General features: G+C 44.6%; 1 long non-coding RNA gene across 2 annotated transcripts in view; it reads right to left on the reverse strand.

Annotated features, from left to right (window-relative positions):
• The window catches only part of LOC146871444 (uncharacterized), a 71,220-nt gene that overhangs the window by 20,982 nt on the left and 22,595 nt on the right, over positions 1–27,643 (reverse strand). Inside the window, exon 4 of one of the 2 annotated variants that reach the window (XR_014959556.1) lies at positions 26,259–27,630. The exons of the other annotated variant lie outside the window; for it this stretch is intronic. This is a non-coding gene — a long non-coding RNA (uncharacterized LOC146871444). Of the gene's footprint in view, positions 1–26,258; positions 27,631–27,643 lie in introns of those variants that run through there. 2 annotated transcript variants of the gene reach the window in all.

A 27,643-nucleotide genomic window follows, 5' to 3' on the forward strand; every position in this document is an offset into this window, starting at 1 on the left:
GTGCAACAAATAGTATAAACCAGCACCGACAAGCGCAACAAACAACGAGATAATGGATGTCGCTGCGGCTCCCATGGGTGTGCTGGGAGTTTTGTTCCTACGCCCTCCAGAGCCCCTCACTCTTGAATCAGGCGGGGGCATGGGCCTGCGGTGGCAAGAATGGCTAGAAGACTTCACGGACTTCATGAAAGGGTCTCATGTAACGGACCTGGAACAGAAAATGATTGCCCTCAAGAATCTGGTCGGCAAAGAAGTTGGACAGATAATAAAAGAACTGCCTCTTGAGTCCGTCAGCTCATATGACAAAGTCTGTGACGCACTCAACTGCAAATTCCTACACAAAAAAAATGTTGACTATGAGCGATACATTTTCAACCTAGCGTCACAGGAAAGAGGTGAACAAATGGGTGTGTTTGTCACACGTCTGAGGCGTCTTGCAAGATACTGTGAGTTCGATAATTTCTCCACCGAAGATGCCCTCCGACTAAGGATAATAGAAGGCTGCCTATCAGAACCGCTGAGGCGCAAACTGCTAAAGAAAAGCTACCCGCTAGAAGGGATTGAAGAAATGACAAGAGTCGAGGATCAAGCAGATGAACACGCAAAGAAGATGGAAGCCGGGAGAAGTGAAAAGCGTGAACAGGCATTCAGAATGCAGTCTCGACAAGCACATAGACGATCCTCACCTCAAGTGCGCCCCTCCAGATCCAAGAAGCAATACCACTCGTCAAGCAACTCACGCCAAAGCGCGAACCACACTCAGAAACGACAATTGAAATGCTACAGGTGCGGCTACGACTTCCCGCATGCAGACGCATGTCCGGCACTAGGACAACAATGTCGGAAATGTGGCAGGAGCAACCACTTTGAAAGCATGTGCGGCACATCACACAAGGATGACCAACAAAGACAGCCCCGGCAACACCATCCCTCGGGTAGTCGTCATCACGTCAGAGCAGTTCAGGATAAACAAGACTCATCCACAGGGTCGTCACAATCCAGCTGTCACTCCTGCCGGACCTGGCAATCTCGACAGGCATCATCGAGAGAATCCAGCTCCCTCTCACCCATCCCCCAAGACCGAAACGAATATATCCACTTTGTGGCTGATCATGACCGGCTAAAAGAATACCCACGACTAGACCTCAGAGTTGGCTCTCATCGCACCAAGTTCGTACTGGACAGTGGGGTGTCACTAAATTACCTACCAGTAGCGGAATATCAAAGAATGCGGCCGCCTCCCAAACTAGTCGACGCCCATGTGCAGGTGTACACGTGGATGTCAAAGAAACCACTGCCGTGTCTTGGGAAGTTCGCAACGGATATATCGTATCGCGTTCGCACGATACAAGCCTACATTCACGTTATTGAAGGGCCGGAGGCAGATAGTTTGCTAAATCTGCCCACTGCAGAAAGACTAAAGCTGATAGACATACTATACAAAGTGGATGACAAAGTAGATGTCATTCAAAAGTTCCCCAAACTCTTCCAAGGTCTCGGAAAAATGAAAAACTGCCAAGTCAGATTTCACATCAATGAACAAATCACACCAGTGGCCCAACACCACAGAAAGATCCCATTCCACCTGCAAGAAGCAGTAGAGAAGGAGTTACAGGATCTACTATGTATGTATGTTGTTGTATGTTGTAGACTTGTAAAGCGCACAGCTACCCCAGCAACGGGGCGTCCCGGCGCTGTAGACCGCTGGGGAACCCATCCTGGCTATCCCTGTGAGATGGTCCCTTTCTGGGTATCTCCAAGGTGAAACCAGGCATCCCCGGCGTCTGTGGGGGGCCGTTGTAGAGATGAGGCAAGCTTAATGCCCAGAGTTGCCGAGTGTGTTCCTGGTTAGAGTACGTACCGAGGCCGAGAATTATCGAGTCCGTTTTGACCATGGTCCACGACCCTGCCGCGTCGGGAATTGAACCCTGGTCCCTGGCCGATTCTCAGCTTACGGGTCTGCCGCCTCTAACTAGTGAGCCACACCTCTCTACTAGAGGCTGACATTATAGAGAGAACTGATGGGCCCACACCATGGGTCTCCCCGGTCGTAGTAGTCCCAAAGAAAGGAGAGACAAGTCAAGTCTGCCTGTGTGTGGACATGAGAGCACCTAACACAGCGATAGAGAGAGAGAGATACCCAGGCCCCCACATCAGCGACATGATCACGTCACTCAATGGAGCAAAAATATTTTCAAAACTAGACCTCAACAAAGGATATCACCAACTAGAGCTGCACGAGCGGTCCAGATACATCACAACGTTCTCAACGCACCTAGGGCTATTCCGATACAAAAGACTCAGTTTTGGGGTGTCCTCAGCAGCAGAAATATTTCAAGAAGCCATAAGAAGAACTATTCATCATGTGCTCCATGTACTAAATTATAGTGATGACATCCTGGTATACGGAGCAACAACTCAAGAACATGACAGAGCGCTAGATCTGGTTTGTCATGCACTGACAGAGGCAAACCTCACACTCAACATGGACAAGTGTGAATTCCACAAACCAACGCTGAAATTCTTTGGACACATATTCTCCGGAAATGGCAGGAAGCCAGATCATGAAAAAGTAGCAGCGCTAAATGACACACCAAGCCCAAAGGACGTTGGCGACGTACGTTCATTCCTAGGCATGGCCAGCTACTGCTCCAGATATATACCAGACTACGCCACGATAAGTCACCCCCTGAGAACACTCACCAAACAAGGGCAGCCGTTCCTGTGGTCCACTCACTGTGAAGGGGCGTTCAGAGAGATCAAGAAAGCGGTAGAGTCGGCTAACAACTTGGCCTACTTCAATCCAAAAATAAAGACAGAGATCACAGTGGACGCCAGCCCAGTGGGGCTAGGAGCCATCTTAGCGCAATATGACAGAGAGGAGGACCGACGGCACATTGTAGCATATGCCAGCAGGAGTCTAACAGACACAGAGAGAGCATATTCCCAGCCAGAAAAGGAAAGCTTGGCTGTCGTGTGGGCGTGCGAACATTTCCACATATTCATCTTCGGAAAACACTTCACCCTGGTCACTGACCATCAGGCTCTGATCACAATATTTGGAAACCCTCGAACAAAAATGCCGCCACGGATAGAGAGATGGGGCCTCAGGCTACAAGAATACACATACACCATCATACTCAAGCCCGGAAAAGCTGAAAACCCTGCCGACTATATGTCCAGACACCCGACCAAGACGAGCCGATGCGAACAATCGATTGCGGACGAATACATTCATTTCGTGGTAGATCAGGCTAGACCCCCTGCAGTCCCGCTGGAAGCCATCTGTGAGGCGAAACAGTCTGACGTCACCCTACAAGAAGTAAAGAGCAGGATACAAACGAACAGCTGGCGACAGGCGCACACCAAGGAACAAAATGACCAAGAGATGGCAGCGTTCAAGCACGTCCATGAAGAACTGTCCATAGCGACCAATGGTCTCATCTTAAGGGACACGCGACTGGTGATCCCACGGCAACTAAGACAAGGGGTCATAAACTTAGCACATGAAGGACACTGGGGCATAGTAGCAACGAAAAGAGCACTATGCGAAAGAGTCTGGTTTCCAACACTGGACCAAATGGTGGAAACAACACTGAAGGACTGCCCACAATGTCAACTGGTGAGCCGTCCAGATAACCCGGCACCGCTACAAATGTCTCCACTACCGGAGGGCGTCTGGCAACATGTTGCCATTGATTTCTTTGGGCCATTCAAGTCAGGCCAATATGTGTTGGTCATCATGGATGAATATTCCAGATTCCCCATTGCACAACCATGCACACTCCACAAAAGCATCCAGCGCCATATCCATACTAGAGGAAGTCTTTGCTGCGTGGGGCATTCCTCAAGTGGTGAAATCCGACAACGGGCCCCCATTCAACAGCCACGACTTCGCCGATTTTGCCCAACACCTCAACTTTAAACACCGGAAGATCACACCACTATGGCCGCAGGCGAACGGAATGATTGAACGTTTCATGTCCACGATCAAGAAAGCAATACAACAGGCGGAACTCACTCGAAAGAGCGTCCAGACAGCACTGAACGAGGTATTAAGACCCTATCGAAATACACCCCACTCCACCACGGGCAAGTGTCCGGCCACCCTCATGCTAGGACGGCCCGCGCGCACTAGACTACCAATGATAGGTGCCCCCGCGAGTGAACAATACCGCGACTCTGACCATGAAGATATTGCAGCCACAGACAGGCTGAAGAAAGAGAAAATGAAGGACTACGCGGATGAACGGCGACATGCCTCTCCCGCGGAGATCAGAGAAGGAGACGGGGTGTTAGCGCGACAAGAGCAACACCGAAAGACTGACTGCAGATATCACGAAACTCCACTGAAAGTGGTGCAACAGAAAGGGACTATAATCACTGCGGAAACTGACGGAAGACGAGTCACTAGGAATGTGACATACTTCAAAAAGTGCAGCCCGAAGGTCAAGGAACTGCTAACTGAACTGCGAGTCGAGAAAAGAGAACCAGAGACACCACCCCGCTGCAGTCAGGCCCTGATGGAAATGACTGGCGAACATGAGCGAGGTAGTACTGATCATCAATCACGCCCCCAGCGGACAATTAAGAAACCGTCCCGCCTGATTGAAGAACTGTAACGTTGAAAATACTTTATTTTGTTGTTTCTATTCTTTTGTTTACAAGGGGGGGGGAGATGTAATGATGTAAGGGGCACTAGGACCCTGCCGAGGGAGAACGAGGGCGGGGGGAAAGGGAGGAGCCGGGGACCAGGAACGGCAGTTAGCCGACACCTGGGGTACTGTGAGGGTCGTGAATAAAGGAGCTCCATACCACCCAGCGTGTCCGTGTTTTCCTTGTCCCTACCGGACACTACAGGCAGCTGGTGATGAATGAAAAGGAAGCATTCACCTTCAAATCTACCTCAAACAGGCATGTCAAAAAGACAGTCACAGGGGTGTGTTCACATCACAGTCTAAGATAGCTACATAACACAGAGCTCCTGGTTCGTGCCAACCATCTTCCCTGAAAATGCAGTCATCACATGATCTGGCAACCCCCGTATATGGCGCTGAAGGCGTAAAGGACCCAAGACCTTGAAGGAGAATTATTGTGCTCGTGGAGCAGGTATCTGTGCTATTGCACTACTGTGGCCTATAGATGCAGGGGAGCCTCAGAGGCCTGGCTAGGATAGGTGATGTTAGAGAGCCTGAGGCATTCTGTGCAGCTCTCTGCCGAGCCAGGCGTTACATGAAGAGGCTCACCTAGGCGGAGCGGCGCCCATTGTTGGTTCTGGGGGCTGAAAAGCGAGGACCAGGCTGCGCCTCACCATGGGGAGGGGGCACAAGTGCTGAGGCAGAGGTGCTTTGGCCAACAGTGCTGGCATTAGCTGGTCCTACAATATCAAATAACTCTTTTTCTGGTTGAGCCCATCCATGTGTACTGCCATTCTGGATGAGGGGGTTCAATGATGAAGCATGCCACAAGAACTTTGTGGGTGAGTTCCCCCTTATAACCTTACTAGGTTATTCTAAGCATGGTTTTCCAACAGGAATACTAATAGAGCCCAGGCAGTTGGCAACTAATATTAACAGAGTTTCTTAACAGTGGGAAAATAGTACTAATCAATACATATGCACCAAATACAGATGAATCCAAATTCTTCAACACGCTTTTCGCAGCAGTCTAGCATACTAAAATTGATCTTCCGATCTGGGAGGGCGACTGCAATCTAGTTTTAAACTCTGAACTTCTTAGGAAACCCAGGGCGGAAATGTACAAAAAATACAAAAAAGAGCAATTCTTCTGGATATGCTAGATCCAGTGGATGTTTGGAGGTATCGCCATGGGGAAGAAAAGGGAGTACTCTTTTTATTCAACTGGGAATCTCCATGGCTGTTAGATATTTCTTATCTTCTCTGTACACTCTTAGATCATTTCTCAGTGAAGATAATATTTTTCATGCCTGTTTGACCTGGTAGCCTTCGTGTCGACTTCCCCTAACTTTTTGTCTGCCTCCCTCTCTTTTTCTGATCTAGTTCTTGCTGATTTTAGGATTCTGTGCATTTTAACACTGGTGAGCAGTGCTAGCATGCTTGTACTCTCTCCTCTAAACATGGTAACACTGGCTTATTCCCACTTGGCATATTTAAGGCTCTACCACAACGCAAAAGGAGCAACAGGGGGAAAGAAAGACCAGGCCGCCCCCCACTCAGTACATTATAAACAACTAGCCTGACCCACAGTACACCCGATACTGAGAATGCGTCACTTGAAGGGTTTCTAATACTTTCCAATTCCATAGAGTGTATTCCCTATCACTACTCAGTGTCGTGGTGTATCAAATTTAAAATGTCATAGAACCATCATAACGCAAATCCCACCCAGAAGTGACCAGAAAAAGTGTGGGAAAGGAGCGAAAGCACCTCACGGTAGTAACACCAAGGGGGTTGCTGGCTGGTACTCACCGGCATACCCGCTTATCATCAAAGGTTGCTTTCTCTCCATGCAGAAAAAGAAAGTGTGTGTATTCTGTTGAAGAAATCTCAAACCCAGTGAAGTAAGAAAAGATAGTAAAACTCAAGTGTGAATGAACTATCAGTGCCTAATGTCTTTGCATGTGCCCATTGGACCACTGTGAGAATATAAAAGTGTAATTCTCACCATTAAAAACCAGTGAAGCTTACTGGCTCAACTTAACTTTATTAGGTGCTGTAAGCTTCCCCCATTAAAAATGGTTTTGGTCAAACCATAATCAATTCTCTAAAGCCAACATGTTTCGTTGCTGAACCTTCATGCAACTTCTTCAGGGCATTTGAGGTTCCAAATATCAACTTCACGTGAGATTCACCTAAAACCTATGATGGTATGACAAAGAACACAAAGAATGCCATATGTAAAAGCCATCTGCTTTCTGGGAGGACATGCAATAATCAAAAGCTTGCTCTGAGAAATATAAACAAACCCATCTTTACCAATCGGTTGCGGAGTCTCCTCCTACCTGCAACCGTCTTAGATTGGCACACGCGTCCTCCGATCACGTGCCCCTGGGGTGACTGCCCAATGTCTAGTCTCCTATAAATGTATATAACAAGACATTACACCTCATATCAATTCCTTTTATCCTAAAAAGCATAATAGCGTTTTCCTGTCGATTTGTTTTTCAAACCTACTTCAATGTTAATATTGCTCAGCATATCGCAATACGGGCACCCAAACTTCCTGTGAGCCCCCTTTCAAGGCGCAGCCTGTTACGACTATATCTGCGTATTGACGTCTCTACATGATAATTACGTTAAACTCTGGACCGCCGATAGATATTCATGGTGGGCGGGGTTGGATAAAGATCACAGCTGGAAAAGAACAGCATATTCCTCGTTTTTTAACACGGAAAAGAAAACCAGGTCCACGCGTACAACTCCAGTCTTTCCAGCGCACCTCCAACAACTGCGGTGCTGCATATTAAAGCCCACATATCTGCGCGGTGAAAACATAAAAAACACACACACACCTCCCGCATTCACACGTCTTACCCCTGCCGCGTCCCACCGGCGTGTGTGAAGCTCCGACATAAGTACGTAGCTGGCCCCGCCCCCAGTAAATCATTTTTTTTTTGGGAAATGAAGGTTTTTTCATATAATCAATTTTCTTTGATGTAAAGGGGTATGTGCCAATGTCTCCTTTTCCTGCATAGCTCTTGAAACCAGCATTATGCTTTTAATTTAAGTATGCAGTTCGTGCCTTTGAACATGTTGATCTTTCAAATTGAATGCATGTTTTCACTTGCTAAAAGTTTCTCCTTCCACAGTACGCGGTAAGGTAAAGTGAACCTAAAACTTTATTAAAAGTGACCTTTTCAGTCAATGCCTTCCCGTTAAGATGGCCACCATTCACGAAGGAATTGCCCACAGATGACATGGGGCGTCTTGGTTTAGTGAGGGCGGGGCCAGCTACGTACTTATGCCGCGCGGGTGTGAGAGCTCAATGATGGAGCTTCACACACACCGGTGGGACACGGCAGGGGTAAGACGTGTGCATGCGGGAGGTGTGTGTGTGTTTTTTATGTTTTCACAGCACAGATATGTGGGCTTTAATATGCAGCACCAAAGTTGTTGGAGGTGCGCGGGAATGACTGGAGTTGTATGTGTGGACCTGTTTTTTTTTTCCGTGTTAAAAAACGCGGAATATGCTGTTCTTTTTCGGCTGTGATCTTTATCCAGCCCCGCCCACCATGAATATCTATCGGCGGTCCAGAGTTTAACGTAATTATCAGGTAGCGGCGTGAATACGCAGATATAGTTGTAACAGGCTGCGCTTTGAAAGGGGGCTCATAGGAAGTTTGGGTGCTCGTATTGCGAAATGCTGAGCAATATTTACATTGAAGTAGGTTTGAAAAACATCGACGGGAAAACGCTATTATGCTTTTTAGGATAAAAGGAATTGATATGAGGTGTAATGTCTTGTTATATACATTTATAGGGGACTAGACATTGGGCAGTCACCCCAGGGGCATGTGATCGGAGGACGCGTGTGCCACTCTAAGATGGTTGCAGGTACGAGGAGACTCCGCAACCGATTGGTAAAGCTGGGTTTGTTTATATTTCTCAGAGCAAGCTTTTGATTATAGCATGTCCTCCCAGAAGGCAGAAGGCTTTTACATATGGCATTCTTTGTGTTCTTTGTCATACCATCATAGGTTTTAGGTGAATCTCACGTGAAGTTGATATTTGGAACCCCAAATGCCCTGAAGAAGTTGCATGACGGTTCAGCAACAAAACATGTTGGCTTTAGAGAATTGATTATGGTTTGACCTAAACCATTTTTAATTGGGCAAGCTTACAGCACTTAATAAAGTTAAGTTGCGCCAGTAAGCTTTACCGGTTCTTAATGGTGAGAATTACACTTTTATATTCTCACAGGTGTCCAATGAGCACTTGCAAAGACATTAGGCACTGATAGTTCATTCACACTTGAGTTTTACTATCGTTTCTTACTTCACTGGGTTTGAGATTTCTTCAAAAGAATACACACACTTTCTTTTTCTGCATGGAGAGAAAGCAACCTATGATGATAAGAGGGTATGCCGGTGAGTACCAGCCAGCAACCCCCTTGGTGTTACTACCGTGAGGTGCTTTCTCTCCTTCCCACACTTTTTGTGGTCACTTCTGGGTGGGATTTGCGTTATGATGGTTCTATGACATTTTAAATTTGATACACCACGACACACTGAGTAGTGATAGGGAACACACTCTAGTGAATTGGAAATTATTAGAAACCCTTCAAGTTTCGCATTCTCAGTATCAGGTGTACTGTGGGTCAGGCTAGTTGTTGTTTATAATATTTAAGGCTCTGTCTGCCCACAGGTTCAGGGTGCCACGTCTTTAAAAGGTAGGTCATTTACTTTGAATTTTTACATGTCCTAGTAGGGTAAACTCCCCAGTTTAGTTTTTCACTACTGCAAGGCCTATCTCTCCCATTGGATAACATTGGGATTACTATATTACATCATTAAGTGTAATTCTCAATTGTAAAGAGATGAACTTTTCATGTTTTGTGTCACTGAACTCACCATTTAAAATAACATCTTATGGTGAAGTTGGTTTTTAAATTCCAGTTTAGCAAATGCCACTTTTACAAAGTTGGCATTTAATTACTTTAGCCATTTGCTGCCTTCTTCCTGTCTCTGGAGTACACGTTTGGGGAGGGGATGGGAGGGTGACAGTTGTGTTCCAGCACTCCGTCTAGACAGTCACACACAATGGAAGGGTAGGTGTGCCTGAGTGGTCATCTGCATGCATATGGGCCATCCTGAGCAGGGTGGGAGGGAGGAGATGGCACTTACATCTAAAAGGGCTGTGTCCTGTCCCCACACAAATTATTGCTTACCCCCCTATAGTGTGTCTAAGGTCAGAGCAGGAATGTAGAACCTCAGTGCACTTCAAAACGTTCTTTGATGTCTTCCTCACTTCAAAGGCACCACTGGATACAAGTACTTGAGCTCTGGCACTACCAAATCTTTACACTTCTGGACCTGTGACTACTCTGCCAAAAAAAGGCGATGCTGCGCTGTTGAAAGGCTGCTACTCTGCTGGACTGCTGCTTTGCGAAACCCTGCCTTTCTGTGCTCTCGTCTCGATGAGCTGCCCTGCTGCCTGCTGTTCACCTGCGTAGGTGAGAATGACTGGACCTGCATCACTTGAACCCAGAGGACTCCAAGGGCTTGCCTCTTGTTCTCAAGTCTCACAAATGATTTCTACCTGGCTGGACACTGGGCGTATTGCTGCGCTTCTATGGCAATTATGACAGGCTATCATACCCGGGGCCCTAACGTGGGGCCGGTTTTCATTGAAGTGTGCCAGCTCTGGTTGTTACATATGAATGCATGGAGAAATAACTCAAGTTACACTTGCTATGGTTTTACCACTTGCGACTTAAACTGGACGTCTGACCTATTCATTACTATAAAAGCCCTGACGAAGTCCAATGACAACTGAACAAAACACGTTGGCTGGATGTTGTATGTTGATGCAGAGACTTTGATTTGTTCTAATAAAGGAGAAACCTGAAAGGAACATTTGTCTTATTGAACCTTGGAAAAGAAGCTCAGTGGTGCACCATACCAGATGCTCAAGATTCTTGATCTGCGTTGCAGTTGCACCAAACGACAGCAGTGACAGGATTTGTTGTGCATACTTGTATGAAACATTGATACATAAGGAACGAAATAGTGAGGTGCTGCTGTTATAGTCTGCCGTCGTTTTGCTTGTTTGTTATACTTGTGACATTGTTAATCTGTAACAATGGAAAGTTAAATACAAGTAAGAAAAATGAAAAAAAAAATACAGAGGCAATCACGCCTGCAGTATTGGAAGTGAAGTGATCTGTGGTCGTGAACACCACCGATTTGGGGCCAGGTGAGGCTCTCGTCTGTACTAATTCAGAAACTGCAGAAACTTTGTGTGTGTGTTGTTCAGTACCAAATGTATGTTTTTATTCACACCCATTTACAACCGGATGCCAGTGGGTAAACAATTTGTAACAACCATCAACCCACTGCCCATCCCCACTCCAATTCCCCCATCCCAATGCTTCCTAGCTTGCAGAAGAATTTATACAGTGGTATGTTATACCCGCTTAGTCTGTGTCAGATGTACTTTGTACTTTATCTCTGCCTCTGTCTGAGGCTCATAGTAGATTCTCTTTGCCCATTTTGTTAATCATTGTCAGGGTCCCTATGTTTGACCATGCACCATTCGTCTGTAGTACATAATATTTTGAGGCATCTAGGACACAATAGTTCCTTGAATTTGTGTGCGGATATCCAGGAGTCCTGGTTTTCTTGACCTCTGCCTCCCTTTGGTCAGATGCTGCAGGGAGTTTTTCCATGCCCATGAGCTCCCATATCTTATAATGTCATGATCGGTGTTCTGGCACTATGTCAGTGCCCCCACAGAGCCATAATAGTCTGCCTGGGGGCCCACTGAGTGAGTGTAATTACCTTTCCCCTACGGGAGCATAGTGGGTATGTTACCTTATTCGGGAGGCCTAATATTAAGTACTCTGGTAACTGTGGGTTCTCTGTCTCAAACATAGAGTTTATGTCAGTTAATATGTCCTGCCAATATCTTTTTAACTTGGGGCAGTGCCATAAAGAGTGCAGCAGGGTCCAGTCTAGCCGCACCCCGTCCAGCACTCCACCAGCTTGCAATCACTCCATGCATGGCTTGTACCTTTGCTAATGTATAGTGCCAATATAAGGTGGTTTTCGGCAAAACGCCCCTGCCCATAGCACTTGGGGCTGTCTCCTGTATCTATAGAGGATATGTGGCCATTCTGTGTCTGTAAGTCAGTGATCCAGTTCCTCCCACTATCTCTTCTGCTCTGGAGGTTTGCCTACTTGTGTGATGAGGCTGAGAAAATTATATATTTGAGAGACCTGTTGTTTGTCGCCCCATTTTCTAAGTAGCCACCTCTTGAGTCCCAACCGGGGCCTCCCAAACCAGTAATGCGCACTCTGCCCTTTCTCCATGCAGGCTGCAATGCAGCCTACATGGAGAAAATGACCTCCCCGTAAGCCCCTGGCTGGGCGGCGTCCCCACCAATCACAACGCTGCTATTGCAGCGTAATGATTGGCTTAGGGGAGGGGAGGGAGGCTGCCTGCTTACTGTTCCTGCCGGAAGCAGGAGAGCAGGAGCTGGTGCCGAGAAAACGCGGGACCGGCAGGCGGACAGGTAAGTTTTGTTTTAATTATTAAATTAAACCCCCCTCCTCCACACGCGACCCTACAAACGCTAGTCCCCACCCCCTCCAGCCGCGATTAATGCCGGTCGCAACTGCCAAAAAATTCACAGCCTGCTTTCTGCCATGCAGCGAAGGCATCTCTGTCGTGGCTGCAGAAAAGTCTGGGTTGCCTTTCTAAGGAATTAGTGGAGAGAGAAAGGTAGAGAGCCCCTTCAACATCACTACCACATCCCAAGCTGCCAAATTGGTCCTGCTGATCGGGCAGGAGTATAAGCCCCACGACTGAAGTTTTCGTGGTAGCCAGCCCACTTTCCAAATATATGTCCCGGCATTGTCTGGTCAAAGAAACACCTGTGCTTTTCAGACTATTTCCCATTCCATTCTACAATAAAACGGAACTGGGCTACTTGATAATACTTAACCAGTTTGATAACATGCCCCAGATCCTCGTCTGGTAGTAGGCAAGAATATTTCTCTATGATCCAGGGTTTCTTGCTTTCCCAGATGAAGCTTTCAATTATACTCCACAGTTTACCCTGTACCTGCTTGGGGTTTGTAGTGGAAGTGTCTACATCACACATAATATCCTTGGTAAAGGATCATTTTAATTGCAGATAAACTCCTCAGGAAAGATAGACCATTCACTTCCAAAGAGTGTAGATCTTTATGAGCAATGGCCAATAGATCCATATAGTAAATCGCTGCTGTCCTTACTTATAAGGAACAAATGTTGACACTAAGGAATTGTATTTGGCCCTCAGACCATGCCAATGAGATATTTTCCTGCAGCTCTTTTTGTTGCTCAGACGGTGTGGAAATATTTAGGATTTGTGATTTCTATATGTTTAGTTTAAAGCCCAAGTGTGAACCAAAAGATCTCAACTCTGACAGGAATTGATCACAGGGAGTCTGTGAGCATTACCAGCACATTGTTAGGGTAAAGAGCAATCCTATGGGCCTGGGAGCCAGTTTTCAGGCTATGAATGGCTGGATTGTTCCTCACAGACTCTGCCATGATTTCCATATGGAGAGCAAACAAGGGTGGGCATAGGGGGCAAACCTGTCTCATTCTCCTCTCTTTTCACGAATGGCTCTGAGGTACTCCTTGACGCTTACACTAGCCATATGCCTAGTGTAACCACTCAGCACCAAAGCCTTAAATCTAGTTCCCAAGACTTAGACCCTTGTCAGAAATGGCCAACGCACTCTATCAAAGGCCTTCTCTGAGTCAGAACAGCAATAAGGCAGCATCTCGGGTGCATTTAATCTTGTCCAAGATTTGTGTAACCTGTTTTGCATTTTCTTCACATCCCCTCTCTGGTATACATCCGTTTTTAGGTCTCGCCTAGCGAACGCAGCGCATGCGCTGATTCGCCTTGGCGAGACTATTGTTGTCGGTTTTGCTAGCGAAGGGAGACAAACCATGTGTGCGCACGGACAGGCGACGTGCACGCGCATGGCTTCTCCTCTCTGCCGTCTCCTCTCACACTTCTCTCCTCGCGCGCTCCATTTAGCTTTCAGTTTCACTGGCAAACACGTGCGCTTGTTTTCCATTGCATTCTGCGTGTCTTTTCATTACAGCGTTTCAGCAGAACAAAGCCAAGCGTTAGTACATTAACCGTAGAATAACATGACGGACAAGTTGAAATTAGCAACTATAGCCACATTTTAGAAACAAATATTACCTGCAGTTTTATCAAATTATTTAGTGATTTGCATTGTGTATAACTTCTATCTTGATACTAAAATGTAGTTTGTAACTATCCCCTAGTATAAACGTTTTAAGGTTGCTTGTCGACTGCGGATAAGTCAATAATTTCAGAAGAATAATTTCAAATTGAGGCGGCCTCCGATGCGAAGCTACTTTAATATGCACATTCCAATAAAATGATAGTGCTTTTTCTATGTCTATATATCAACATTGAGTCAGTGGTTAAATCGGTGTTTCTGGCGCTATCCCTACTTCTCATTCGGAATGGACATGGCCATAGAATTATGCAGCTGGAAAGCGCAGGGCGCTGCACTGTGGTATTGTGGGCCGCCGATGGGGAGAGGGAAATATGGCGAATGCTGTGGAGCCGTGAGTATGTGCGCGCGCACCGCTCGCTTCTTGCTTCCACAACCGCTGTAGCAGCGCCTGATTGAAACTTCTTTTATTCTCTCTTTCTTCAGGGAGAAGAAAAGAAGGAAAATAGAGAAACAGACAAGCGACAAGTTAGTTCTGGGAAGTGGCATTTGTGAGATTGGGAATGAGCTTCAGCTACCCGTGAGCCGGCCAGGGAATGCAAGGGGACGGGCCACATACATTATTTTACCGTAGACAATGAATGGGATTGCGGGCTGTATGTAAGGGGAAATAGGTGTTTCAAGAGCATAGGAAATGACAAAACACTTTATTTTAGATAGCTGGTGGAGTGTGGGTCTAATAATGATGGGGAGTTGGGTAGAGGCGGCACATTGCTGGTGCGAGCAGAGCTAGCGGATAAACATAGCATTAGAGCTTAGGGGTCCAGAACTGATGAAAGTGCACCAGATGAGGTGAGGGCATAACGGTAGTGGGCGTGGAATGACCGACACTAATATTCTAGGCAGAAGAGAAGGAGAGTCGAACTCTCGAGTAGAAACAGGACAAACTGGCCGTAGACGGGTTTGAGGGAGGCAAGGTGGGAGGGGAAGAGATTACAACCAAGTAAGGTATGAGAGTCTGGCGAACTGTTTATGTAGGTTTGCGCCCTAACTGTACGACCTAATATGACGTGTGTAGACATTTCGTGAATGTATAAGAAAATGTTTGAAATGGAAATGTAAAAGTACAAGTTCCAGCTATTCCCAAGTGCCTGTTTAATACTGAGAAGTGCCGGTACATTTCCAATAAACATTACACGCTTGCTGAGAGACGTGCCGCTAATCTCATTTTCAAATTAAAGACATACAATTACAAAGTGTAAACACTGATCAGTAACATGAAGCAACATAAAATACACAATTGTTCTGTAGAATACAGTAGGACGTAATGTTTTCGGGAAAGGTTTTCTAATTGTTGAAAAACAGACCGTACTCTACACAGGGGGAGAACTGAGAAGTATATGCAGAGTAGCATCATCCTCATTTTGGCGATGATACAGGACACCCACCAGACAGGGGATTGTTCACAGAAACACAAGCTAAGCGGTTGGAGATTAGCGACCAGCCAGTTTGTAGGGAGGATATCTACAACACAATTTCTAGGGTTGAGGCTGGCATGGACAATACGCCATGTTGGCGAATGGGAAAAGGTGAAAGACCGCACGCTGACAGGTGGGAGGAGAAAGGGCAGACGTAGCACATCTTTTCGAGCGGTGTTGAATACACATAACCTAAGAAGAGGAATAATATGGATGATGCACCAAATGGGGGCCGGCTGTATGGTGGCAACGCTGTCGACAATGGAGAGGGAGGATATAGTCAACACACCAGCCTGGAGTAAGTGAATTTAGTCCACCACCAAAGCTTGGGTGAGCGAAGACAACAAACAGGACGGAGATACTACACACCTCTAACCATATACCAAAGCTCAGACGACCAAGCCGCGGTCGTGGAGCTGCAGAGGGCTAAAGATGAGGACAGGAGAATGACTTGAACATGGTAGGCGAGAGGGAATGGACTATAAGGACTTAGATGTGGGGATTTCTGAAAATGGCCACGAGACACAAGTTTGTAAAGACAGAGGGTGCACAGCTGTGGGCGGAAGCAGCTACAAAGCAGTCGGACTGTGGACAGAGAATAGATTTAACAAATCAACTGTGCGACAGGTGCTGAGGAGGGTTTGAAATGTAGATGGAGCCAATGAGAAGATACTGCATGGTTTTGGGGTTGGAGCCCACCACCAGCCAAGGCAAAAGAGCAGCTTTTTTATTGGTATACAACGCATTGATGACAAGAACGTAGGCCTTGTAGATACATCTTGGTTAATAGGAGTTACAGGAGGTTGCAACAGAAGGAAAACATTATTTGCCTGCCTGCAGAGGATAAAAACCAGGTGTTGAAAGGATGGAGACAACACAGTCTGGCAACCAGATTGGAATAAACATACTCCAGTCTTGGATAAGAGGTCTAAGGTTTTGAAGAAGGGACCCCAAAGCAGCTCTCCGGTGTCCTAGATACTGTTCTAGAGGGATGTAGTATAGATTGCATGTCTGTGACGCAGGCTACTGCCAAGGTATTTAAGGAGTGTGATTTTAGGTAATCATTTGCTACCCTTCGACACTCACGCTCTTCTACCTGGAGATAGAGCCCATTAGGTACCCATTGTCTGTTGCTTAGATATGGGCTGTTGACTGCAAGTGGTCTGTCCCAGCATCTTTTGCTGGGACCCAAGTATTTCACAATACCATGGAGTGGCAAGATAAGACTCACCACATTTGTCCACATGCAACCAATGATGTGGGGTTGGGTGGGCACGTGAAATATGCTATAACGAAATGTATTTATGAGGCTGCCAAAAGTAGGTCAAAGAACATGTTTGTCTCAAAGTAGTGCTAGAAAATGATCGGTAGCACGTATCTGCCATTCCATCATATATACACAACAAGAGGTTTCCGACGGCGCATATTACATCTGATAAACAGCATCCTTGATTTAGGACGACAGTGGAGCTTGGACATCTCTCAACCGCACTTGCCAGCACTTGACATGCAGAACAAGGGCACATTAATTCCCTGTTAAAGTTGTTAAGGTCAGAAAGGATTTCAGGCAACAGAACATTAACATACACCAGAACACGGGCACTTGCTGCATTGGCTTTTACATTAGCCAGCTAAGGTTATCACTTTAAGAGAGCTGATTTGTTTTGTTCTCTCATAGCTTCAACATGTTTCCATATCAGTTGCCCCGTTTACAGATTTGAATGTTTTTTTGTGTGAAATATTTTATTGATAGATGTCCACTGTAAACACACCCTCCATTCGTTATGATTCCTGCATCATAGCCTCTTTGTTATGGTGCAACTACTTGTGTTGGAAAACCAGGGTTGCTATAAGTTACACTGCCAGTAATGTTGCTTCAGTTAGTTGTGGTGCCAGTGATCACACTGTACAAACTTGGTGATTTTTGCAGCACTGGTGACTAGTCCGTTGACCTACAGATATGGGTTCATTAATTAATCCTCCGCAGTTGTGGTGTAGTGCTGCTTAGTCGTCTGGGTATTTGCCAGTAGTCCCCCCCCCCCCCCTTCATTTGGTGCCTCGGGTATAAATCTTCCATTATAGTTCCAGTAGTTGTGTCCCCAACAGTTTTAGACAGAATTTACTAGACCATTGGAACATGCAGTGCTTGCACTAATTTGGCTTGATAGCATTGATTGTCTTTGTTGCACAGTAGGGCCTATCATGACAAATGCACACATACGTTGCCTAACATCTGCTGCCTTTTTAAAATTCCAATTTTACGTTCGGATTTCTGTTTGTTAGGAAGACCACAATATTAGGCATTACAGCTTGCTTTTTTCTTATCTGTGATACTAGGGTGCCAGCTCTTTTTTCGATATAACAATAATTTTTGCAGAAACAAAATGTTGTTTTGGGTGTTTATTTCACATCAACGTGTGGTATTTTTGTGTTTTGTAAACTGTAGACAATGTGTAGCTTCTTTGTTCGAATCTTTTTATGTACGAACAGTCCTACAAAAGACACCAGATAATTAACTCCAAGATATGACAAGAATTTGCAATGCAATTGGTCTCACATTACTGGTAGTTTGAGGTATTGCCGTTGCAAATAATAATGCTATGCCAATAGCTCATACTTTCAGTAATGCGAGACCTAGTGCATTGCAAATGATTGCATAGTGAGCCAAGAACCAGCATTGTATGTCTCAGTGCAGTACTGCAAGCTGCTCCTAGAGCTCCCTAGTGAGCAAGCACCAGCACTGCATGTCTAGGTGCAGTACCACAAGCTGCTCCTAGAGGTCCCAGTGAGCAAGCACCAGCACTGCTTGTCTAGCTGCAGTACCGCATGCTGCTCCTAGAGGTCCCTAGTGAGCAAGCACCAGCACTGCTTGTCTAGCTGCAGTACCGTAAGCTGATCCTAGAGGTCCCTAGTGGCATCATAAACGTTTGGTCACATATGGTACTGCACCCTGCAGAAGAAATGGTAAATCTACCCTACATATAATGCATTGCATGCAAGACAGTACCACAAGTGCATTCAAATAGCTATCTCCATGTTTACAATTAGTAGTCTTGAAATGTGACAAAGGAATTATTATATTAATTCTGTATTAGGTTGTACTCTGTGGAGCTGATAAAGGGAAATTTATAGAAGGTCTATTATAAATGTGAGATGTGCTAGCGAGTAACGGAACCACTGCCAAATTTAGTTTAGGACCAAGTGAGTGGCCTGTCTGAAGGCCTTTAGGAAAATAGTGCCTTGAGGCTGTAATTTAAAACCTATGGCGTAACAAACATTGATCAGGGGGTTTCCTCATGGGAGGTTACAAGAAGAGACCAGGTGGTACTAAGGAGGAACTACAATGCCTAATGACCAATGAAAAGCCACCGTTTACAAAGGACAGGGACAGGAGCCAATGAAAAAGATGGCGAGGAAGTAAGGGGAGCTTTATGCACATATCCTGAATACAGCATGTCTCGAAGAGAGAGCGCAAGCGCTGCTTGGCGAGACCTAGAAACAAAATAATGGAAAAATGCCTTGGGTGACTTGGCTGTTCACTGCCTCATTTCGCTATTTAAACGCCACACATGGAACCAGAGAAGGTCAGAGTACACCATATGTTGTAGTCCTACAATCTGTACTTTCTAATTTAGTTATTTATGCCCAAATGTGGGCACGAGGAAAGGAATCGAATGAGAGATTGGAGAAAAATTAATGAATGCTCTCCCACAGGGTGGATATTCAACTGCATGTGGCTCTTCCTTACACAATTAATTATTGGATTACAGTATCCCTAGGGTTCCAAACTGCATTTGTTCAAATTTTGTCCAAGAATGATGCAGTAGAATCTGCTTTCAAAAAAACAAAAAATGTCCCTGATAATGTCCTCCTTTTCTTAGATAGGGGGGCAAGTGTGGATCGATACTCCTTTTATATTAGTTTCTTCTTCTTGCTTGCTCATAATGGCTCATTCTGAATAGTAATATTCTTGTACATGGGAGAATGCCTGATATCAGGTTACTTCGAAATTAGAATCAGTGTCTTGACCCCCCTGTAGTCCACCATAGTGAATTGGTTGTTGCAATCCCATTCTGACTTTTCAGTACTTTTAACCCTGTTGGTTCCACTCTTTGTATCTGGGGCTCCTGGCCTTTCTGAGTCAGCATCTTCAAATCATTCAGAAAAATGCTGTCCGCCTAATTCTGAATATTTCTGAATATTTCCCACTTGGTAGCGGCATCAGGACCCTTGCGTCATCTTCACTGTCTGCCAGTCAATAAAAGAATCCAGTTCACAGCTCCCATTCTTGCTTTCAGGGCCTACAATCACTGGGGCCCTCTCTACCTCAGGTGCCACTTCAAGCCTTATGTTCAGGAGAGATCTTAGGTCCAACAGTCTTAAGCTTCTTCAACTCTTCTGCATCCACAAGGATAGAAGATGAGATAGATCATTCAATTTCCTGGCATTTAAGTTGTGCAATGCGCTTCCGCTTGACTTGAGTAGCATTGTGTCTGAAGTTGTATTTAGGAAGAGCTTAAAAACGACTTTGTGACTTCTGCATAAATGTAATTTAGCATGATTACTGTTAAGCTTCCTGTGTTGATCTTTCTGCTAGTGCTTAGAGGTAGCTGTGCGCTTTACAAATGCAGTATTAATCACAGAACACTTTTGGAATCCCTTGTATTTTGCATGGGTGCGTGTTTTAAAAAACATGTTATTATTAAATTAGCAATGCCTCTCCAGGATCACTATTTTCAGCCTCCACTGCCTTGAGAGCCTGATCATTGCTGCATGGTTTAGTGTGAGGCTCACTATGCAGAGCCCTAATATATTTCAGCAAGGCTTTTACTCCTGTTACCAAGTGTGCCTGCTCTTACGTTTTGAAGGAGTCTGCTTTTGCTGCAGTCTTTTCTGTGGCTGAAGCTTTATGGTGACGAGTGCCTCTGACTGGAAACCTATGCGATTCATGAGGTGAGTTTGGGTTGAGAGTGATTTAGCACACCAGGGTTTGTACATTGATGCATCATCTCCTTAACACCTTGTAGCATGTATATTATGGCATCGCTGGGGAGTAGAGAAAAAATCCACCACACAACTGTCACTGCGAGTGCCTTTGTGACACAGCGCTGTAGCATCACCCTGCAGGAGATCACATCTTTTCTGCTTATGCTTCCACACTCCTAGCTTGTCTGCTCCACATCAGCTCTACAGTAGATGTCTTGGATCACCTGGCCATATTTATTCTGGTCCTACCATAAAAAATTGGTAAGCCATGATCCTAACCTTTTGAAGGTGGTGAGGTAGACATGTCTGAGTATTTTTAGACAACCACAGGTTACATTCTTTTCTTTAAATATACTCCACGTCAGGTGCTTCACCAATTGCCCATGCCTGTTGATTGGCTAACAATGCAGGGATATGTCCTGGAGCTCAAATACTATACTGTCCTCTTGAGCCCCAGCCAGCACCAGCTGTTTTTTGTGCTTCTTTAAGGTCGTTGTCAATGAGCAGATGTTTCATGTTGATTTGGAGTAGTCCACTAGAAGGAATGAGCCTATGGATTGAAAGTGCTTTGGTGAATCATTGAGCTGGATGTCACACCAAGAAACGTAAACACCCTCAATGGTCTTTTAAAAAAAAATATACCTTCATTTTTGTTTTTTGCAGTTCACATTCAAACAATCAACATGCAATTCGCTAAATATGTGTATTGGCAATAATAAAGTCCAAGATATGCACAAATGTTGTAGCACCTAGTGGTCTGAGGTTCCTGTTGTACCCCCCTTGCTCCCCACACCTGTATCGACTCATGTTCACCTGTAATAGTGTCTGAGGCCTCTTTCTTATGGTAGGCCCTATCTTATCGTAGTCTGAGGCTTCCAATCCAGACCATGTGGACCCTTCACTCACCCCAAATGTTAACAAATTTGTTCGGCATCCTCTCCCCTCATACGCTGCTCTTTCATCCTTCATACAAGTGATCTTTTTTGCTGACCGCATTTGTTTAGTAGGCTGGCTGTACTGCTCCACATTTTTGCCGGGCCTCTTTTTGCGAGTATAAATCCTAGTAAACAAAGAATTTGGCATCAGGTAAATCTACATTGCATGGAATGCCATGTATCCTGAAATGGGGAGTTTTGGGTACAATGTTCCTCTGATAGCTTTTCGTCACCCTCTATCAAGTCAACAAAGTGGTTTGGGTGGGCCCAAGAGCTTCCTCCTATGTGGATCCTCCTAAATAATGTATGTATGAGTGCTTTTCCATAGGAACCTTCTCTGTTCTCGTTGAGGGCTCCTCACCCCCTCCACCCCTTCGGAGTGAACCCGCTTCAATCATTTATAAACTGGACCTGGGAGGCCCAGGAACGGGCTCATATGTCAGGGAGAAACAGAAGTTGTTGTTTAATGTGATGAGTGGAAGAGTTGACCTCCATGTCATATGGAGATCTCTAATCTGAATCCATAGCAGAATGTAGGAGCAGGCCCCAGCATCAGGTGGGTTTTGAGGAAGATCTTACTGCATGCGGTAAAAAGTGGCATGGATAAATCCTGATGCGAGGCTATATATGTTCTAGAGAGATTACCATTATGTTAGTGGTTCCCTGTTTGTGCGCCGTGGCTCCCTGGGGAGCCATCTAAACTAGCCAGGGAAGCCATGCACTTTAATGCATTTAATGTTGAAGGGTTTGTTGGCTTCAGTTAAACTAATTAGACTTAAATGCATGATGTCGATGATTTGTAAGTGACATGCCTAAAGATGGAAACGTAGTGCCTAATTGATGGCATGTCGAGGGAGATGATCTCCATATTTCACTGGATCCCACCTTCTAACACTCCCAAAGTAAGTGGAAGACACCCGGTTTATTTTGTTACTCGTTGATATTTAGTTTTTTCCAAATGCATTTTACAGCAAAGCAAGTTATCAGGAAAAGTACAGTTGTCCTGTCTCTCAAACCACTAAGTGATATCAAGTATTGATATGTGTACTTGAACCATAGGTACTTCCAGTACACATTTCTTTCAGTACACACACATTTCCAGACAGGCCAGCTCTCTCTATGAGCACAGGGAAGTAAAACACCATGCAGGGCATACTGACGACATTAGGAAGCAAGAAAGAGGGGCGTTTAAAAAAGAAAAAAAAAAATCAGAGGACTTTATTTGGCTTGCACTGAATTGGAGAAAATCTCAGGGAGGAGACAGCTAAAATAAAGATTTATGTGGTTTAAAAATGTGTGACTCACCCTGCTGACAGTGTGTTGGCACGTATGACATGGGTAGAAATAGAAGTGCATGCAAATATTCTTCAAGAGCAGAAACACTTTGGCAATGGAGCCTACATGCATAGGGGTGCTATCTAGTACTGTATGTGGGATAAAAAGTTTGAGAGGGTTCTCTAAAAAATGCATGGACAAAGAAGTATAACTACGAATATTTTATTGCTCCGCCCTAGTAAGAAAAAACACCATGAGTATATGATTATAATACCTTCCGCTTCATCCCAATTATTTTCAGGGAGAAAAATGCAAGTACTACCGAGGCCAGGCTTACAGTCCCCCCCCCACCCACCCTCCTAAAGAAAAGTAACAGTGGGGAGCCACGGCCAATAGGTCAAGGGAGCCGCTAGTCAAAAAAGTTTGGCAATCACTGCATTATGTTCTTATTTATACCCTTTTCGACTCTATTAAAAAAAATCAAATTCAGCACCTTTCACAGCAACTCCCCTGCTGTGCTTTGAAGGTTGGAAAGCTGTTCTTATAGTCACAGATTTCTACATTGCCTTATTAATCACCGGAAGATTCACCCTCATCTGCTGCATCTTTAGATAGTTGATAGGATGCCACATGCATATAACTTGGGGTCAGGGATATTTTGTGAGGCCACCATGCTTGTTGAGGCTTGCATAAATAGGTGCTTTTTCTGTTTCTGTAATGTGCCTCGAAAAAATAGATTTGACTTTGAAGTTCAAGAGCCAGAATGGCTGCTATATTAAAGTAATATAGCTCATGCGCCTCTTATTCTTATTCAGTGATTTGTGCACTGACACATACTTGGAAAAAAAATTCTTTAAGGTGGGCCCATAATATTTCTTTGCCTTAGCCATAGGTTTAGTGCAGTTGTTCATGCAGCATAAGAACTACTAACTTGCAAAACTGTCCAATAGATTTTTTTTTTTGTGTACACGTTATCTGTCCATTTTCATAGTATTCTATACCAACAAAAAATTAAAAAAAACTTTTTACTAACTGGGCCATTTGGGGCATCTTGAGTACCGCCTGGAATGGCTCATAGAGCTTGGACAATTTTGTAACAACGTAAAATCTAAGCAGTGAAATGAACTGTATCCTTTATTGGTTGTTTCTTTAATACCCCACCATCCTCCACATCTGTGCCTATTTCATCCAGAGAGGTTGCCTTCCTACAGCATCAATTTGTACCAAAGTACACTTTAAAGCCATTATCAAAGGGGATCCCTTCACTAGGCTTAACAGTATTAGCTCTGTCCAGCCAAGAAGCTGTGTAGCTGATGCCAAAAATACCTGGGTTGCATGCTGGCAGGTTGAAGACTGATTGCATATGGCTGGGTCTAAACTGGAATGGCGTGGCGTGCAAAAAAAACAATGGATTTAACCCAGATCTGTGACTCGGGCTAAATGTTTGATTCAGCATCACGTCCATCATCTGTACTTTTGGTGAGTTGAAGATAGGAAAACAGTTCATTAGTTGTGTTGCAATATATCATATCGCGTGTGTGTGTGTCAATCCAAGTTCCTAGCAATATGTCTGTTAGCCTGCGCCAAGGCTGTAAGTTGCATTGGGGAGATAGTGAACAAATGTGTCCGGTACTATATGCATCTCAATTATCAATATCAAATCTTTAAATACCTGTGCCCAGTAATTCATTACATGGGGACCTCACCATGCCACAAGAAAGTTGGCCTCGGGGCCCCACGACGGCCACAGTTTGCCTCTTTGCGAGTCTCGGGTTTCTGGGGCTAGCCTGTGTATAATAAACCATTTGTAGGAATTTGTAATGAGTTGCTTTGCGCTGGCCATTCATAAAACCCTTTTGATTTTGCGGACAATATTTCTACTGCATAGGTTATCTTCTTGCCGAGACTCTCCCATTTCTCTTTGACCTGAGAGTGGTCCTGTGTTCAACCTTCACTGACAAATGGTACATTTTGGAAACTGATTGTTTTCTCTCAAGTGCAACATTAAGATAAAACAGTAGTAACAGTTCGGGGAGTTCGCTGGGAAACGCTCAACAACTATTTCTTTGTCTAGTGGCGATTCCTCATTGGGCCTCATAAACTCTTCTAGTTTCAAAAACGTAGTATTTAATAATTTCCCCATGGGAATTAATGATTTGTTTTTAAGTTGAAGACCAGCCTTGTATGGTGATATGAGAGGAGCTTATATGATTGACCCGTAATATAGCCATCCGGGAGGGTTTAAAGTAGTCGCACCCACTTTATAAAGATGGAACTGTGGCTCACACGGTTAAGATTTCTAAACAAGTAAGGCCATACTATGAAATCAAATTCCTTAATAGCATTCAAAGACACTGCAGCAGCCTGTATCTGCAGGTTGAGATGGCACAATAAAGCAACAAGCATTAAAAATGCAATAGGTCTCGCCTTTCATTAAGTTAAAGCCATTTGCTTTGCTATATAAGACTATTAGCAAAGCAAATAGCTTTAACTTAATCAAAGGCGAGACCTATTGCATTTTCAATGCTTGTTATCAATGTCAATTAGTCCCTGCATATGCCATCCCAGTCTCTTAGCTAGCAGGCCAGTGAAACTTTAGGCATTTACATTAAATGAAGAAATAGGCCTTTAGGAGACACAATTGGTGGGGCTTTTCCCGGGTTTATGAATCGCTGCTCTTATAGCCTCGCTCATTGACTCAGTTAATATACCTGTTTCAGCGAAACACTTCAAGAGACCGGTGAGGAGAGATTGTAGTGTAGTTCCTATATCCCTGATAGGCTCTGTGCATTGGAATAACATACACTATAGATTTGACATAGGACTAAGGTCAGTACATCTCTATCGAGTATATTAAACTTAATTACTTGTGTGTGCCAGCTAACTCAGAGGTCACTAGAAACTTCTCGAATATACAAGAAGGGATTAGTCTCTGATAACCGCATAAACATGACAACTTTGTTTCCCTTAAGAATCGGAACAGTCTCGTGGAAACAATAGATAACAGTTTCACTCAGTCAATCGTGCATGTTTCGTTTCTACAGAGTTGCACAGAAATAGGGAGACGGGCGCTTTCAATAAAAGGGTTCATTGAACAGTCTTATGTCTCTTGCAAGAGATATGAATTGCTACAATCGTAAGACAGACTGCGATGTACAATATGTACGAGGTTAGCAGTAAGATAAAATAATACTGCAATAGCATGGTTTGTAGCTATAACAGATTAATCAAAATACATACATAAATAACATAATGCTAAAATGTGGTACTCATCTGATGCTTCTAAATTGTTCTACCCCAGTGTACCTAACCTAAGTGCAGTACGAGGTTTGATGTAGGTGCTAGCTCTAAAGTATAGCTAGCTATATTTTAGTTTAGCCAAGAGTTGCCAAAAGTTTCTCTAAGTTCTAGTCAGCTCCATACCTTAGAATGAGAGAGGTTGGAATCTCTTTTCTGGACTCGATAGTCTAACCCCCCGCAAGGGAAGTCAGAGAGCACTGGAGCTGGATTCTCTGTGAGGAGGATGACAGCATCAGGTCAGTGCATCAGGCTGGAACTCGATCTCCTTCCGAACTTGCCGTGGCAAACCGCGTAGTCTGGGTTGGATCGAATCCTCCGGGAACCGCAATTTGCCAAGGCAAGTGCTGGTATATTTATACCTTGAAGGTGTCTAGGAATGCCACTATTGACTTAAAAGTCGGGCAGAGGAACGTTATGAATGAACCCCTAAGGAATAGATGTTCATGCATACTTAATGAGTTCTTGGAGAAATCAATATTCAAGCTGAGGGAAATTCCTGAAGGCTTAAGGGTCTGGTTTTCCAAGAAGTCGTTGTGACGTGGATGGACGGATGTAGGTGGCCATGCCTGTATTTGGTTTGTACGGACAATGTCTAAATAAGGGCCAGATTTCTATGTCCAAATAAGGGCAATGTGAATTGTACCTATATAAGGGCATAAATCGGGAAACCTATATACGGAACCTAAATCTGCACCCAACAAGATGCTGTGTCATGGCAGAATGTTTTGCGGAATAAGGGTTTGAACCTGTCAGGGCCTGGAGTCTTGTTGACTAGTTGATTAAAATGTTAGAGATGACCTCTTCTATGGTTATGTCTGCATCTAACAAATCCATATGGTGTGTTAATAACGTTGGGATTCTGACTTCTGGAAGAAACAAGTCTAGCACTTTCCCTGGGGCTTTGTCAGCAGTATAGAAGTCTGTAAAATTTCCAGAAGGCCCTGGCAATTGTACAGCTCCCTTATCATATTCCGAATGTGGTCCCTGATCTCTGTTACTTTGTCCCTGTTTATCTTTAGCCTTAAGTCTACAGACTAGCAACCTGACAGTTTTATGGCCTCTTTTCTGATACCCCTGACACATTTGAATCAGCGTGTATTTAGCTTTGTCCATATCTATTGATTTAAATTTGATTCTAGCCGCTGACAGTTAGTTCCCAAACTTGCCGTGAACCGGATTACTTAAGCACTTCCTCTAATTTCTTTATCTGTGATTCCAGTTCCAGCCTTTTCTCCTTACTCTCCTTGTTGACCTTGATAGCGATGGCAATGATGACCCCCTTCACTATAGCCTTGAGTGTATCCCTTAATAATGCTATGTTAGTTTTATCATGGTCATTCTCTTGTGTGCAGTTTTTCAGCTTTGTGACATTTGTGTTTGACTATATTATTGTTGACTCTCTGATATTTGATGGCTCTCAGTGCCCTGGGAATGCAAAGTGAATAGGACAATGGTGTTTGGTCAGAGAAGGCAGCACATTCTATTTCCACCAAATCAGTCTTAATGATAATTGGTGAAGTGTCTCAGAAATAATTCAACCTGGCATAGACCTGATAGTCATTTCAGAAAAACATGTAGGGCCCAATTCACAAAGTGTCAGGTTCCACCTTCAGTTTCCTCGGAACTGTACTGATGCTCAAAAGGGGTCGACCTCTCGACCATCCCAAGTCCGGAAAATAAAATACACGCGGACTAGTGAGACACTCAAGCGAGGGAAGGTAAGGGTAGGAACAGCAAGGAGGGAGATCTGTGGATGACAC

Source organism: Triturus cristatus, chromosome 1_1 (genome assembly GCF_964204655.1).
Source record: "Triturus cristatus chromosome 1_1, aTriCri1.1, whole genome shotgun sequence".
Lineage (NCBI taxonomy): Eukaryota > Metazoa > Chordata > Amphibia > Caudata > Salamandridae > Triturus > Triturus cristatus.